General features: G+C 38.9%; 1 pseudogene; it reads right to left on the minus strand.

The window, feature by feature from the left end:
* Positions 1-3,619: 3,619 nt before the first annotated feature.
* On the minus strand, positions 3,620-4,392 carry LOC115517069 (annotated as a pseudogene).
* Positions 4,393-17,303: the final 12,911 nt, after the last annotated feature.

The raw sequence follows: 17,303 nt of genomic DNA on the forward strand, positions 1-17,303 counted from the left end.
AATGTTTTTGTTTTGTTTTGTTTGTAAAAGAACAAGCACCATGGTACACAGTGCTTGAAAGGCATTGCAAAGTAAGCGTCTGCAAATGTCTGGAGTGGATGGGGGTAAGAAGTACCTCTCCACCACACAGTTTTATCCTAATGCCTATCTTCATCGAGCTCCTCAGAGGTGTTAGGCAGTAAGATAAACCTGAATTGGCTACAGCTTTGCCAAATTATCTAGACTTTATTATCATCACTCACTGAATGATGATCATTATTTTCATGAGCTGATATTTACTAAAGAATCCACAAAGCTCAAGTTGCTAAAGGAATTGCAATCGATAAGAATCAATACAGTATCTTAACTTGAATAATTTACAATTTTTAAATTTTATTTTAAACTGTGTCAAAGAGGGGCGCCTGGGTGGCGCAGTCAGTTAAGTGTCCGACTTCAGCCAGGTCACGATCTCCCGGTCCGCGAGTTCGAGCCCCGCGTCAGGCTCTGGGCTGATGGCTCAGAGCCTGGAGCCTGTTTCCGATTCTGTGTCTCCCTCTCTCTCTGCCCCTCCCCCATTCATGCTCTGTCTCTCTCTGTCCCAAAAATAAATAAACGTTGAAAAAAAAAATTTTAAAAAAATAAAATAAAATAAACTGTGTCAAAGAAGGGTTCAGGACCCTCTTCCTTGGTATGCAAACAAAAATGTGATTTTACTTCCTTAAGACTCGTCATTTATGCTTCTGCAAAGTGATTTTGCCATATGTCCATGTAGTTCCATTAACCTCAGAGCATTTCTCATATAGTTAAAGAAGTGAGCAGGAAGATTAAGTTAGGTAAAAACTTGCAGACACTATAAGCTTTTGTGAAACCAATGCAAAACAATAAAACATAAGATGAATTGCAAAATAATGCAGTGAGAAGTCCAAGAAAAATCATGTGATCGTATGTATGACTAGCACCCAGGAAGAAAGGATCTGTATGCTGGGCACAGATATGGCACCAGCACAAAAGACCGATGTTCTCCTTCGCACTATTCTATAACCTTATTTGGGTACACCTTGGGGGCAGGGGTGGGGGTGGGTGAGGGATTGCCAGTCAGATCCAGGCAGTGTTCATTAGAGAAGCAGTGACAAGTGATAACAGAAACTCGTTTTTCCCTTCCAAGAACTATCTGCTAAAGGAGAGTTGTCAGTCAGCCTTTGGGAATCTTTGCCGGTGTGCACATGCTACTGTTCTCTCAGTGCATAATCAGGTCTGTCATTAACACCTCCACAGTTTCCTATATTGGGCAGAGAAGAGAGTGTTTCCCTCTTAAGGGGCATCTAAGTGTCTTACTAGGCCATAGTCAAAAGTAAAATGGTAATTCTTTCTGGGATCTCATTTATGCTTTTCTCGTGTGAAAATTTAGGTTCCTCCTCAATATTTTGGCAAGTGTTTCAAATTGTCTAAACATATACCTGCCTAAGAAAATGGTAGGCTAATTAGCTAGGCAATGGACGTTTCCTCACCCTGTGCTCACTCTTACGACTTATTTTTAATGCTGTTCTACCCTTGGCTATGAGAGCTCACTATTTGCTGAATGTTTTCCCTCAAAGTTTAAAAAGAAAAGAAAAAAAATAACCTCAAAGGCCTATTGATTCTTCAAGCATGTTCTACTTTTGCAAGTTAGAGACGGAATGGCTAATTAATTTAAGGTTGAAGGTTGATTTCCTGTTCTCCTCAAAAGCAAGGATAATATGTTATACTTATTTTGTAATAAATAACTTAGAAATTATTAGACATAGGGGTGCCTGGGTGACTCAGTCCCTTAAGCATCAGACTCTTGATATCGGCTCGGGTCATGATTTCAAAGTTGGTGAAATCAAGCCCCGTGTTGGACCCTGCACTGAGTGTGGAGCCTGCTTAATTAAGATTCCCTCTCTCCCTTTTTCTCGGCCCCTTCCCTGCTTTCTCACGTGCATATGTGCACATGCTCTCTTTCTCTCTCTCTCTCTCAAAATAAGTAAATAAACTTAAGAAAAAAAGAAATTGTTAGACATAGAATATGTACTCGGAATATACCTTTAGAATCTAAAAGCTGCAAAGCCAGGGCTGATATGGGTAAATATGATGCAGTTTTTATCCCCTTGATGACAAAGCGATAGTCACAAATGCCTGGTTCTTCCACTGGGTACAGTCGGACTATACTCTTAATACTACGGTTTGAGTCAGGTGTGTTCAGGTGACTGGCCTCAGCTTATGAAATATGTGCAGAGGTGATCTGTTGTCTTTTGAGTGGAAGCCTAAAGAGCCAGGATTGCATGCTGTATTGCATTTCCTTCCCTATTAATTGTCATATCTCAATCCTGAAAGAATGAGGTAGGACTATGCCAGCCTTCAGGGCTTACAATTAACAGAACCTCCTGCCAGCTATATCAAACATATGACATGGGTGAAAAATAAACATTTGATGTGTTTAGCCATTAAATTTGGGGATTATTTGTCACTTCAGTATAACAGCCATCCCAACTTAGGTGAAGTGAGATCAAAATTGATCTGAAAGAAGGAAAAGGAGTTAATTAGAAGAATGGAAGGGGAAGAGTGTTCTAAACAAAGAGGGGTATCATAGGTAATGGGACAAACAGATTTCAAAGTCCATTACTGGGGGAGAAAACACAAAATTAATCACTTGTGTTTGAGAAAATCAGCAGAGAAATCTCTAAGGGTAGGTTTTTAACCACACATTGGAGGCATTGAACAGCACTGGTGAAGCTTTCAGTGGAATATGGTATGATAAGACACATCAAGCATATATTGGAAAGAATCAAATTCTATTTTCCTAGAAAGCATATGCTTCCTGGAAATCTTCTCTCTGTTACCCTCCCTACTCCTTTCTGTTGCTTCTGACAATTACAATCTGTGAGGACTCCTCAAACTCAGCTTTTGACCTCTCAGAAAATCTGTAGACTTGTTTGGGTACCTTTTATAGCCTACATGTATTTAAAAAGGTGGACAGGAAAATTAAGCCATAAAATGATGTGAAAAGTTTTAACAAAATTTAGGATCTTTTCCCAATTACAAAGCAACACAAATAAGGTTGAAACTTCATGGAATAAAAGTTGTCACACACTGTATTTCTTTAATATTAACTGAAACGCTTTTGAAATATTATATTTGAATTGTAAATATTACATGGTGCTTTTTATTTTCAAGCTGAACTTTTGTTTAAAATGTAAAAGAAGGGGCGCCTGGGTGGCGCAGTCGGTTAAGCGTCTGACTTCAGCCAGGTCACGATCTCGCGGTCCGTGAGTTCGAGCCCCGCGTCAGGTTCTGGGCTGATGGCTCGGAGCCTGGAGCCTGTTTCCGATTCTGTGTCTCCCTCTCTCTCTGCCCCTCCCCCGTTCATGCTCTGTCTCTCTCTGTCCCAAAAATAAATAAACGTTGAAAAAAAAATTTAAAAAAAAATAAAATAAAATGTAAAAGAAATGGTTCTTGAAAATACTGATGAATCAGGCAAAAGGATGTAGTGTTCTCCTCCTGCTGGTCAGTCACCCATCCATGGACAGGATGATAGTACTTATGTGCTCATAGAATTTTACAGTAGTTAGATCATGTAGATCAGTGCATGTAGTTAGATCAGTGCATGATCTTAGTTCTGGGTTTACACCTTTAGTGAGCATGAACAAGGGTTCTGTTCCTTGGCCAGAGCCTGTCTCTCGGGCCTAAAATTCTTTGCATGGTATCCTTTACAATAGGTCTCATCTTCTTTCTTAGAGTTGCTGATTCAAGACCCTTCCCACACTTGGCACATAGGAAACAGTTTCTGTGCTAGGGTTTTCCAGCTCCAGTTATCTTCTCAGCAGCATATACAGAATCCCCACATCTGGAACACTTCTTGGTACCTCTGTATTTCTGAGCAAATTTAGAAGCGTCAGACATTTCTGGGGCACCTGGGTGGCTCAGTAGGCTGAGCATCTGATTCAGCTGGGGTCATGATCTCACAGTTCGTGAGTTCGAGCCCCACATCGGGCTCTGTGCTGACAGCTCAGACCCTGGAGCCTGCTTCGGATTCTGTGCCTCCCTCTCTCTGTCCCTCCCTCACCCTCTCTCTCAAAAATAAATAAATATTTTTAAAAAATAAAATAAAAAGTTGTCAGACATTCCTAAATTGACTGTGGTCATGTGAGGTTGAATATACTTGGTTTTGATGCCCACCACTATCTCTCCCCACTATCCATGTTGAGTGTACCAGTGCCCCTGCTGTAACCATAGCCTTTCGGCCCATCCTTTCCATAGCAAGATTTGCAAGTAGATCTCTGCATCATGCATCACTGCTCCTGTGCCATCTAATTTTTTCCTGCAATCCATGCACAGAAGGCAGCAGCTGTGGAAGCTTCTCCCATCACCCTGTACCTTTTCTACAGAGTCCCACATTTGGTTCCAGCTCCCTAGACAAGCATTTGAGTTGGAGGTAGGACCACACACCACAGAGGGTAGCTAGGGAGGCAGGCGAGAAGGAGCATCTGTGGAGTCAGGGAACCCAGGAAAGTCTTTACAAGTTTGGATCTCTGCACAGCTATTTCACCGAGACTTTATATTTTTACTTTTTCCTAATATTTCTGTATTATCTCAATACTGATTAATTTCTATATTCAATTGTTGGATATTGGTGCTTTAAAAAGCACCAGTTATTTTGGGGGGCATCTGGGTACCTCAGTTGGTTAAACATCAGACGGTTGATTTCAGATGAGGTCATGATCTCACGGTGTGTGAGTTCGAGCCCTGCATCAGGCTCACAGTCAGAGCTGCTGGCTTGGAATTCTTTCTCTTTCCCTCACTCTCTGCCTCTCCCTCATTGTGCTCACTCTAAATAAATAAATAAATAAATAAATAAATAAATAAATAAATAAAGTTTTAAAAAAATAAATAAAAATAAAAAATAAGAATAAAAAGCACTAGTTACTTTTAAATTCTCTGTTGTTATTTGAAATTCTTCTTCTTCCCTAAGAACCATTATTTATTTGTTAATACTATGCATGTTCAATTATTTTTCTCTAGATTCTTAAAAAATAATAACTTTATTGGGAAAAAAACAATTTAAACAAAATGTGCAAACTAATTCGGTTACAAATCTTCAAAATAACAGTCAAATTTCATTGACTGGTTGTTGTATGGTTAGTATGGAAATAAATGGGCTATAAATAATCAGGCTGTGGAGTATAAATCTAAACTTGTCAAGCTTAGCTAGTTAGAAACAGCTTTTTTTTTTTTTGAATTTCCATTAGTTATGAAAGATACACAGAATTGCTTCCATGTCACTTTTAAGTAGCTGAACATTTCTATATATGCATATTGCCTGGGGATATTGGAAATAGAAATTCCCCCAAATTAAGTACCAGATTGTTGAGAAGCATAAACACAAGGGGTAAAATTTTACCTTTAGCTATGTTAATGCAAATCTAGACACAGTCATGAATATATTATTTTTATTCTTCTGGATCTGAGATTGCTGTATCAGAAATAGTATTTTAGCCCATTTATCCTGTGGATATAACATATTACATATGTACCAGAGAGCACATCTTTTTGTTGTTGTTGTGGTTCCTTTTTTTTCTGGTAATACAGATATAGCTGGTAGCTCATTTGCTTATAGAATCTGTGAACTCTCTTCAACTCTGAAATGCCTATGCTACCAACAGATTATCATTCCATTGTAAACCAGGGCAGTGCCTAAAGCTATCTGACCCTGGCAGGCTCCCTCTCCAGGGTTATCAGATCACATAAGTTGATTGAATTGATCAGTGAGATCAGTGAACCACTGGCTAATTCCATGAAGCAACCCTACCTCTTATGAAACTGATGAGTTGTTTTTCAGTCTTTATCAAATTGAAGAGTCTTGTTAAATTGGACAGAGTTCAAATTTATCAGACTTTGCTCAGGATACTTATAGATGGTCATATTCCCATAAATACATCTTGAAATGTGTAGTATACTGTGTGTGTGTGTGTGTGTGTGTGTGTGTGTGTGTGTGTGACAGAGAGAGAGAGAGGGAGAGGGAGAGGGAGAGAGGGAGAGAGGGAGAGAGAGAGACTGTGTAGAGGAAATGGGAGTTTGTAATTCTTAGATATCATGTAAGAAAATGGAAACACACCAAGATAATTTGAAACTACATCTCCATTAATATTTTAGCTTTTATTAATATTGCTGACATACATATCAGAAGTATTATTTTTTCCTGTCATTTATTTTAGTTGTTTTCGTGAACTCCACAGCATAATTACAGATGGGCTTGCTGGGATGGTGAGATACCCATCTCATATACACACTGGACAATCTATAAATTACAGTGTAAAACTTGTCTAGGAGCTGGTCTTTAAGAGAGATCATGAATCATAATAATTAAAGTGCTGGGTCCCAAAATATACAGGTAGCTAGTATTTACTGAGTAGTTGCATAGGCCAGGCACAATCCAAGGGTTTTACCCGAATTGTTTCACTTAATCCTCTCAACAGCCCTGTGAGATATGCATTGGGCAGACTAACAACATTACCTAGGCTTATCACATGGCTACACTTGAAATATCAAATAATGGAGTGTTTAAAGAATCAGAGCTAATAGGTCGATTCATTTCTTTACATAGGTGCTCTTATTCTTTTCAGATATAATTTAGCCCAATCGTATTAAATATCACACACTGTGTGTAGAGTTGGGTAATGATCTCCATCGAATAATGAGTGCAGAGGGTACACTTCACTCCGGGCTCCTTCTGTTCCAGCTGTTTCTACTTATCTTAATTTTCTTAATTGGGTTACGATTAGGCTGTGAATGAGATGTTAACATGGGAATTGGAGCTCTCCAACAAAAGGGTTTACTTCTTTATTGTTTTGTGGTTCTTAACTTCCAGAGGCCTATTTCTTGCTACATGTTAATTAAAAAAACGTTACAAAGTGTTTAAGACAAGCTTATGGCATGTAAAGTATCGCCCATTTACATCTTCACAGATCTAACAACTTGCCTGCAAGAAAACCATGGTTTTGGGTAAAATTCTTCAATTTCTTTAGGGTATAAGATAATGTTTATTTAAAGATGATTGTAATCGCTCATTTGTTTCTGATATTGTCTCCAGGCCTGACTTCACTTACTAATATGAAAGCTATCAGGTGGACAAGGTTAGAACTGGAATGATAAAAGTGAAGTCTAAGTTCTTGCTACTCGAGGTACGATCCTTGCCTCAACAGCATCAGCAGCACCTGAAAAATTGTTGGAGATGCAGAATCTTAGACCCAGTTAAGCTTCCATGCTGTTGAAACAGAATCTGCATTTTAACAAGATCCCCATGTAATTTATATGCACATTAAAGTTGAGAAACCTTGTTACAGTCTAATTATAGCAACAAATGAGAGTCAACTCCAAATTAAAAAAAAAATTAACTGTCTCATCCTGCATTCTGATCATATATTAAGAACATATGAAACCTCAACTAGGTAAAGTAGTCTTATGACAATTAGATTTAAATTTTTAATAACACCACTGCTTTATATTAAAAAACATAGGCTGAAAGATTTTAAAAGCATTAGGTAAGAAAAGTATAGAGCCAAAGTTGAGTTGGAAAGCTCTATTATGTTGGTTTTTTAGGCTGATGTTCTCTAAGGAAGCTAGACAATCCAATTTTCTTATCCTCTGTGGGTCAGTGGGCTGTATGTTTGCAGACTGATGTAATGCTCGAGAACCTATGGAAAGTATTTCATTCCATCCATAATTTCCCCCACTGTTTTCTTATTCATTTTAACAACTGTAAGCCTTTTATTTATCATGTAACTTCACTTTACCCAATTAAGTGTACTTTCCCCTTAAAAAATTAATCAGTAATATATTTTCAAAAATTCTCTTCCAAAGGAGCAGATTTTTGAGGAATCCCGTTTAACTATTTATTTGAGTTGCCAACCCTTGATGTCAAAGGGTCTTGGCTGAGGTTTTTGCAGTTATCCTATGAGAAGCAGAACACGCCTATGTGGCTTTACATCCTGTCGTGGTCACTGTTCTCTTTCTTCACCTGTGTCTTTGCCGTCCTGAGACTTAAAAATGTTATCCATAAATTTGATTTGTGCTTTAATTATTGGACTACCCAGTTCCTGGCTGAAGAGGGGTTTTAGAATTTCTGTAACTGGTTTGATGGCGAGGACTGGAACTGTTGGGAACAAATCATTGGAGGGACAATTTACCCAGGCTTCGTGATTATTTCTGCTGCAATTTACCAGGCACTTCATTTTATCCACATTATAATTGGCATTCGGAATGTGAGTATGTCCCTGGCCAATCTTTTCCTTCACTGTCATCATCAAGTATTAGCACTCCAAAGAGCTCAAGGATGCAGGGGCTGGGCTTCTTGCTGTTTCCATAACAACTGTAGTACCTAAATATATCTCCTGAGCTATAGCTCTATTCTGAGATAACAATAGGATTGCCATCTTTTGCATTCTGTTCACCTGCTCCATATTGATTAAGGCAGCAAACACTGGTTCCATATATTGCCAGCCAAATGTGTCATTCCTTTTTTCTTTTTTTTTTTTTAATGTTTATTTATTTTTGAGAGAAAGAGAGAGAGAGAGAGAGAGGAAGGGCCAGAGAGAGAGGGACACACAGAATCCGAAGCAGGCTCCAGGCTCCGAGCTGTCAGCATAGAGCCCAATGCGGGACTGGAACTCACAAACCGCGAGATCATGACCTGAGCCGAAGTCGGACGCTTAACCAACTGAGCCACCCAGGCGCCCCTGTCGTGCCTTATTTCTATTTGGTATCTTCACTGGAAGAAGTTTGTATACTCCTGATCAACTAAATCCTTTTTCATATACTCCTGTAGGTGCTCGCTGGACATTTCTCCCAGTAGATCTCTGTGACTTCTGTACTGTTTACTTCCTGAGCACCACTTTGGTTTTATAAGGATCTACTTTGACTGTTTATATCTCAACCTATCTCAGAGAATATGGCAACATTTGTATCTTTGTTCTTTGCTAGATCTGTGCCTTTGTGGATTACCTGTGTAGCAAGTTGAATTTCCAGAAACTTCAAGCTCTTTTTTATACTGTTCCCTCCCTGATGCTTTGTCTTTTCACCGTGGGAACTCTTTTCATGCTGATGCTAGATGGGGTATTTTCTGCGCACTGCTGGATCTTTTGTGTGCTGGTAACCATATTCACGTTCTCCATGCTGGCATCAGCCAACAATTTGGCTCACACTATCCTCATACTATCATACAACATCCTCATGCTATTTTCTGTTACTTCCAGTAATAAACCCTAAATAATACAGGTACACAAATGTCTTCATTGTCCCTGTGATGCTTCTTAGAAGGTTGGAGGAGGGTCGGTATTCTCCAAACTGACAAGGTTCTTTGAAACCAAAGTACAAGGCAAGCCACAACATACTGTTTACACAGAGTTTTATTCGAGGTAACTTACAGACAGAGGGGAAGCGGGGCTGACAATCCAGGTGGTAAGTGGCCATTCTCTGCCCCATTCTCTGAAGCTATTCTCCACCAGGTCTGGACCTTAATTCCCAGCTTCTATAGAGAGATGGACATGATGGTGAGGTCACAGGGTAGTTAGCTACAGCAGGGCCATCTGTGTGCCAGTCATCTCTCCTAGCTCTCTAAAGTGGAGACTTCTATGTTTTCACTTTAGGAAAAATCAGAACAAGCTTTTCTTCATTCTGGTCAGGGTTTGAATTGACCTCAAGGGAGCCTAGAACTCGTAGCTCCAAGGGAGGTCATTGGGCATCAGCAAGAAGGAGGGCCAAAGATGGACTCAGTGTTGTCCACACTCCTACAGATGCTTGACTTCCTCAAAAGAATTTTGGAAAATGTGGCAAAAAATTTAAGATTAAATTTAAGGGGTGTCTGGGTGGCTCAGTCAGTTGAGAGTCCAGCTTTCGCTCAGGTCATGATCTCACAGTTTGTGAGTTCGAGCCCCATGTCGGGATTCTCTTGGGATTCTCTCTCTGCCCCTCCCCGACTTGCGCATGTACTCTCTCTCTTTCTCTCTCTCTGTCTCTCAAAATAATAAATTTAACAAAAAGAGTAAATTTGAGTATAGGTGGTGTGCAAATATGTTTGGCATATTCTGTTTACTGTTTTAAAGGTTTACGTTGCTTCACAATAACAGTTTAAATTTAATTGTGTTATATTAAAACAATTTTAAATATTTAAAATGAAGAAAATGGCAAATCTTCCATGAACCACTTTGTCAAGCTTTTATTGGTTGTTATTCTATTGCTGACTCGGGCAGAGCAGTGATGCCAGGGAAATTTAAGCTTTAAACTAAACAAAGCTGTCTTGTGGTTCCTTCTGTCTGAATCTCCCCCAAACACAAATCTTGGTGCCCACTGTCCAGATGTTTGGTTAATTTTAACCTCAAAAGAGCCTTTCCTGCTCAGTAACTAATAATCTCTCATCTCAGTCCTTCCTATTCATCTTCTCAACTTTATTTTTCTCTACAATAGGTGACATATTTTGTACTTTTACATGTACTGTTTAAGTGAATGTCTCCCACCACTAGAATATAAACTCCATGAGGACACTGTATATCCACTACCCACGGGAGGGCCCACCACGTGGTAAGCGGCAAAAATAAATATTTGCTGAAGGCGCAAATGAACAAGCAAGTAAGAAACTTAATGTCTGATCATAGGCCCTTACCCCTTTAGGATGTCTTAGTGTAGGAATTGGATTCTTATTTATTGAAAATCTCATTGAATCCTTGAAGTTTCTCTTTCTTTGGCATCTTTGCTTCTCATGTTCTGCTACCTCCTGACATCAGGATCCAGGCAGATAAACCCATTTGAACCATTTGATGGTTCAAGTGCATGAGAGCATCTATTAAGACTTACTCAACAGGAATAGAAAATGTGACTTACCAGAGTTATCCAAGATAATTGAACCCTGAATACAGCAGACAGTGGAGAAGATCTTATTTTTAGGATTGTTTACTCCTCTTAGCCACTCCACTGTGAGTTACCTGAAAGAGATTGGGATTCTTTCCTCAAGATCTACAACACCCAGAAGAAGGGTAAATAAATGTTATGTTCTTTACCCTCCTCCGTATTGAGAACTAATAACAGGAAGTGGGAAATAAAAGAAATGATAATCTCTCAAAACACTTACAGGGAAAATAGTAAACTGGACTTCAGAAAGCCCAGAGAAAGAGGAATAGCATTGTAACAAGTACCTACTTGAAAGGTCAGCTTTCTGATTTCTTTACATACTTTGAATGTAGCTTTCAGACAGGAGTTTAAGGAAGATGTCAATACCGAATGAGTGATAAGCAAGCTACTTCTGTTCTATAATGAGGTGCTTTCAATTAACAGTGATAACTCACATCAGTTATTCCAATTTGTGTGAAAATGACTTCATATGAGATGCATATCAGGCTGAGCCATCTCCCAGAGCAAAGGTATATGGTTGCCCCCCAGCAGGACCATCATGTGATGATGCATATGTCTCAAGATGATAAAGAAGATATTTTAATTCAACTAAGAAACAAAAGTGAAATACAATATTTTATATTTAGAATTAACATCTTTCCTAGTCTTAGAGTAACCATACATTTTCTTTGCAGTTTTTTTCTCAAGGAATTCTATAGACTCTGACCCAGAAAACTGGCCACAGTAAGTGCATTTCTTTGTCTGTGAAGTTGATATCAAGAACACATAAGACTCCAGTTTTTGAAAACAGGAGATGAATTATTTTATGCTGGAAGCACATGGTGTTCTTTGGTAATGAAAAATGAAGAAGTAAGAAGCCATTGACGGGGACTGGAAGGATATTTTTTCTACTAGGTTGAAATAATTGCCATAGGGATTATTCATTTACAATTAGCAAATATTTTGTTTCCTTTACACCATGGTTTTGCCTATGATATTTTTCTCTTTGATAAGATTTAGAATCCAATTAGGGAGCGGCTAGGTGGCTCAGTCAGTTTAGCATCCAAGTCTTGATTTCAGCTCAGGTCATGATCTCATAGCCCCAAGTCAGGCTCTGTGCTGACAGCAAGGATCCTGCTTGGGAATCTCTCTCTCCCTCTCTCTCTCTACCCCTCCCCTGCTTGTGCAGGGGTGGGCTCTCTCTTGCTCTCAAAATAAATAAACTGAAAAAAATATATGATGTTTAAAAAAGAGAATCCAATTAGGCTAATGAGATCTAAAATTTATAAACCGCCCTCCCCTGACACACACACACACACACACACACACACACACACACACACACGAATTGTCTATTTAGTAAGTACATGTATAAACACTATATCCTGTTAAACTGGAAGATCTACACAGGAGAGTACTATTGTAAACTGAGATTTCCACTCTTGTTTGAGCCTCAGTGAAAGCTATCCTGGTGTTTTCTGATAATTCATATTTCTACCTTTAGTAAATCGTTCCTGAAATTTATGAGATTGTGTCTCATTTTGACATGGATGTATTTGAGGAGATTGCCAAAGACAAAAGTCTTTTACCGTGTGTTTACAATCTTCCATAGGTTAGATTTTTCTTCCTCTTCTCCTTTCCCTGTCTCCCTCCATCTCCACTTCTCTCCCCCTCTCTCTTCTTTCCTCTCCTTTTCCTTCTTGCTTCTTTTTGCTTCTTTGTTCATATCTGAACTCACTGTGTGATCACTCAGTGCTCCCAGAGAGAATGGAAAAAGCACAAAGTCCCTCACTCTTTTCAAATATTTTTCACTCTAGCCTAAAGAATACTAAATGTACAGGCTTTTTAATTCTAACTGAATGTAAATATCAAACTTCTGTTCTATGAGGTTGCTTGTTCCACTAGAAGATTCAGGGCTAAGTGTCAATGAATGGATACCAATTAACTCTTTTTTAAATTTTTTTTTAAATTTTATTTTGTATTTTTTTTAAATTTATATCCAACTTAGCACATAGTGCAACAGTGATTTCAGGAGTAGATTCCTTAGTGCCCCTTACCCATTTAGCCCATCCTCCCTCCCACAACCCTTTCAGTAACCCTCAGTTTGTTCTCCATATTTATTGGTCTCTTCTGTTTTGTCCCCCTCTCTGTTTTTATATTATTTTTGTTTCCCTTCCATTATGTTCATCTGTTTTGTCTCTTAAAGTCCTCGTATGAGTGAAGTCATATGATTTTTGTCTTTCTCTGACTAATTTCACTTAGCATAATACCCTCCAGTTCCATCCACATAGTTGCAAATAACAAGATTTCATTCTTTTTGATTGCCAAGTAATACTTCATTGTGTGTGTGTGTGTGTGTGTGTGTGTGTGTGTGTGTGTGTGTATACCACATCTTCTTTATCCATTCATACATCAATGGACATTTGGGCTCTTTCCATACTTTGGCTATTGTTGATAGTGATGCTATAAGCATGGGGGTGCATGTGTCCCTTCGAAACAGCACACCTGTATCCTGTGGATAAATGCCTAGTAGTGCAATTGCTGGGTCATGGGGTAGGTCTATTTTTAGTTTTTTGAGGAATCTCCATACTGTTTTCCAGAGTGGCTGCACCAGCTTGCATTACCACCAACAATGCAAAAGAGATCCTCTTTCTCCACGTCCTTGCCAACATCTGTTGTTGCCTGAGTTGTTAATGTTAGCCATTCTGACAGGTGTAAGGTGGTATCACATTGTGGTTTTGACTTGTATTTCCCTGATGATGAGTGATGTGGAGCATTTTTTCATGTGTCAGTTGGCCATCTGGATATCTTCTTGGAGAAGTGTCTATTCATGTCTTTTGCCCATTTCTTCACTGGATTATTTGTTTTTTGGGTGTTGAGTTTGATACGTTCTTTATAGATTTTGGATACTAACCCTTTATCTGACATGTCATTTGCAAATATCTTCTCCCATTCTGCCAGTTGCCTTTTAGTTTTGTTGATTGTTTCCTTCACTGTGCAGAAGCTTTTTATTTTGATGAGGTCCCAATAGTTCATTTTTGCTTTTGTTTCCCTTGTTTCCGGAGACTTGTTGAGTAAGAAGTTGCTGTGGCCAAGATCCAAGAGGTTTTTCCTTGCTTTCTCCTTGAGTAGTTTGATGGCATCCTGTCTTACATTGAGGTCTTTCATCCATTTTGAGTTTATTTTTGTTTATGGTGTAATAAAGTGGTCCAGATTCATTCTTCTGCATGTCCCTATCCAGTTTTCCCAGCACCACTTGCTGAAGAGACTGTCTTTATTCCATTGGATAGTCTTTCCTTCTTTGTCAAAGCTTAGTTGGCCATATGTTTGTGGGACCATTTCTGGGTTCTCTATTCTGTTCCATTGATCTGAGTGTCTGTTCTTGTGTCAGTACCATACTGTCTTGATGATTACAGCTTTGTAATATAGCTTGAAGTCTGGGATCGTGATGCCTCCTGCTTAGGTTTTCTTTTTCAAGATCGCTTTGGCTATTCAGGCTCTTTTCTGATTCCATAAAAATTTTAGGATTATTTGTTCTAGCTCTGTGCAGAATGCTGGTGTTATTTTGGTAGGGATTGCATTGAATATGTAGATTGCTTAGGGTAGTATCGACATTTTAACAATATTTGTTCTTCCTATCCAGAAGCATGGAATATTTTTTCCATTTTTTTGTGTTTTCTTCAATTTCTTTCATAAGCTTTCTACAGTTTTCATTGTATAGATTTTTCATGTCTTTGGTTAGATTTATTCCTAGGTATTTTATGGGGTTTTTTTTGTGGAACTGTAAATGGGATCGATTCCTTGATTTCTCTTTCTGTCGCTTCATTGTTGGTGTATAGGAATGCATCCGATGTCTGTGCATTGATTTTATATCCTGGAACTTTGCTGAATTCATGAATAAATTCTAGCAGGTTTTTTGGTGGAATCTTTTGGGTTTTCCATATAGAGTATCATGTCATCTGCGAAGAGTGAAAGTTTGACCTCCTCCTGGCCATTTGAATGCCTTTTATTTCTTTGTGTTGTCTGATTGCAGAGGCTAAGACTTCCAATACCATGTTGAATAACAGTGGTGAGAGTGGACACTCCTGTCGCGTTCCTGACCTTAGGGAGAAAGTCTCAGTTTTTCCCCATTGAGGATGATATTAGCGTTGGGTAGTTCATATATGGCTTTTATGGTCTCAAGGTATGCTCCTTCTGTCCCTACTTTCTTGAGAGTTTTTATCAAGAAAGGATGCTGTATTTTGTCAAATGCTTTCTCTGCATCTACTAAGAGGATCATATGGTTCTTGTCCTGTCTTTTATTGATGTGATGAATCACGTTAAATGTTTTGTGGATATTGAACCAGCCCTGCATCCCAGGTATAAATCCCACTTGGTCGTGGTGAATAATTTTTTTTAATGTATTGTTGGATCCAGTTGGCTAATATCTTCTTGAGGATTTTTGCATCCATGCTTATCAGGGAAATTGTTCTGGGTGTTGAAAGTGGTTTGACAGATTAGAGAAAAAAAATGGGGGGGGGGGAAGAAAAGGAAAAAAAAAAGGAAATCATTTGAGAATTTGAAAAAATGAATACACTGAAGTAGACTAAAATGAGATGATGGGAGTAAAATTGAATTTGAAAAAATACACACAAAAGTAAAGAATATAGTAGAAAAAAATAAAGAAATATATTTTTAATAAAAATTAAAAATAAAAATGAATTTTTTTCTTTTTTCTGTATTCAAGAAAAAGAAAAAAAAATAGAAAAAAGATTTTAAAAAAGGAAATCTTTTGAAAATTTGAAAAGGTGAATACACTGAAGTAGACTAAAATAAAATGATGGAAGTAAAATAGAAGTTGAAAAAAATTACATAAGAGCAAAAAATATAGTAAAAAATTAAAGAAAAATATTTTTAATAGAAATTGAAAGTATTAATGAAGTTTTTCTCTTTCTGCATTCAAGAAAAGGAAAAACGAAAAAGAGAAAAAAGGAAAAAGAAATAAAAAGGGAATCGTTTGAAAATTTGAAAAGGTCAATACACTGAAGTAGACTAAAATAAAATGATGGAAATAAAATAGAATTTGAAAAAATTTGCCCCAAAGTAAAAAATATAGTAATAAAAATTAAAGAAAAATATTTTAAATAAAAATTGAAAATAAAAATAAATTTTTTCTCTTTCTGTATTCAAGAAAGAGAAAAGTGTAAAAGAGAAAAAAAAAAGAAAGAAAATGGAATAGATGGACCTGCTAACAGATTGAAGTAGGACTGAATTTACTTCATTTTCCCCTAGAAGTAAGACTATATAGCACTTCATAGTCCATAGACTAAGCAGAAGGTGAGATTTGTGTTCTTGAAGCGTGAAGTTGGCCCATTTGGGTGGGGCTCAGTGTAATGGCTCAGCTCTCCACTAGATGGCACTGCTAGCCTACTGGGATGGAGTACTGTGGCGCTTGTAGGTGTGTATGCGCATGAGCGGGAGTGGTGAAAATGGTGTCATCCTCGTAGGTGTGTATGCACATGAGCGGGAGTGGTGAAAATGGTGTCATCCAGCTACCCAGTCTCTAGTACTGGAATTCTGTTCTCCCGGATCAGCAATGGCACACCTGTCCTCTGTCTTCAGCTTTCGTCCACTCCCCACTTTTTCACTCTCCATGACCAAGCCCCAGGCAGTACCTCTCTGCCGAGTTTTGTCTCAGATGTGGCTGTTTTACCCAGCCCCTTACTTCTGAAGGACTGCAACTTTGACCCGTTCTGCCCCTCTGAGGGAGGGTCTTACTGAGCAATGGCTGAATGAGCGATGGCCAAATGTTGGCTGCACCCAGGAATGCTTGCTGGACCCTGCCACTGCTGGTGCCCCGAGACTGCGGCCAGGTGCCAGTCCACCCCAGAAAAGGTTTGTGAGATAGTGTAGCAGCAGTTTTTCAGGGATTATGGAAAATCACAACACACATCTGGCACCAGGCTTCACCCTTAATGACATTTTTCCAGTACCAGTGAATGTGGCTGACTTCTGGGGTCTGCTGGACCAGGTGTCTTCTACAGTCTCTACCAAATGTCCTTCCAGCAGTGGAACCGCTTTTCCCTGTGGGGCCCGAGAACCTCCTGGACCCCACTCTGCTCCTGGGGATTCGCCCTTTGCACCAGAGCACCACCAGGTTTTGAGCTGCAGAGTTGCAGAGTTTGCGCCCCCCTTGTTTACAGTCTAATGGAATTTAAACCCTCTCCTTTCTCCTTTCTCCCTTTTTAGTTTAGTCCCTGTGGCTGTTTCCAATTTTCCACTTTCTCTCTAGCTGCTTTTGGGGAGAGGTGCTTTTCCTGTATTCTCCCCCCACCCCGGCCAGTCTCTGTCCTCTCTTTGCTTGCAAAAGCACCTCCCTTCCTGCTCCTTATTGCTCCCCAAGTTCGCCTCTCCACGCACCTGCTGAATTCTGTGATTCAGGTTGTGCA

The sequence above is a fragment of the Lynx canadensis genome, chromosome B3 (genome assembly GCF_007474595.2).
Source record: "Lynx canadensis isolate LIC74 chromosome B3, mLynCan4.pri.v2, whole genome shotgun sequence".
Classification (NCBI taxonomy): domain Eukaryota; kingdom Metazoa; phylum Chordata; class Mammalia; order Carnivora; family Felidae; genus Lynx; species Lynx canadensis.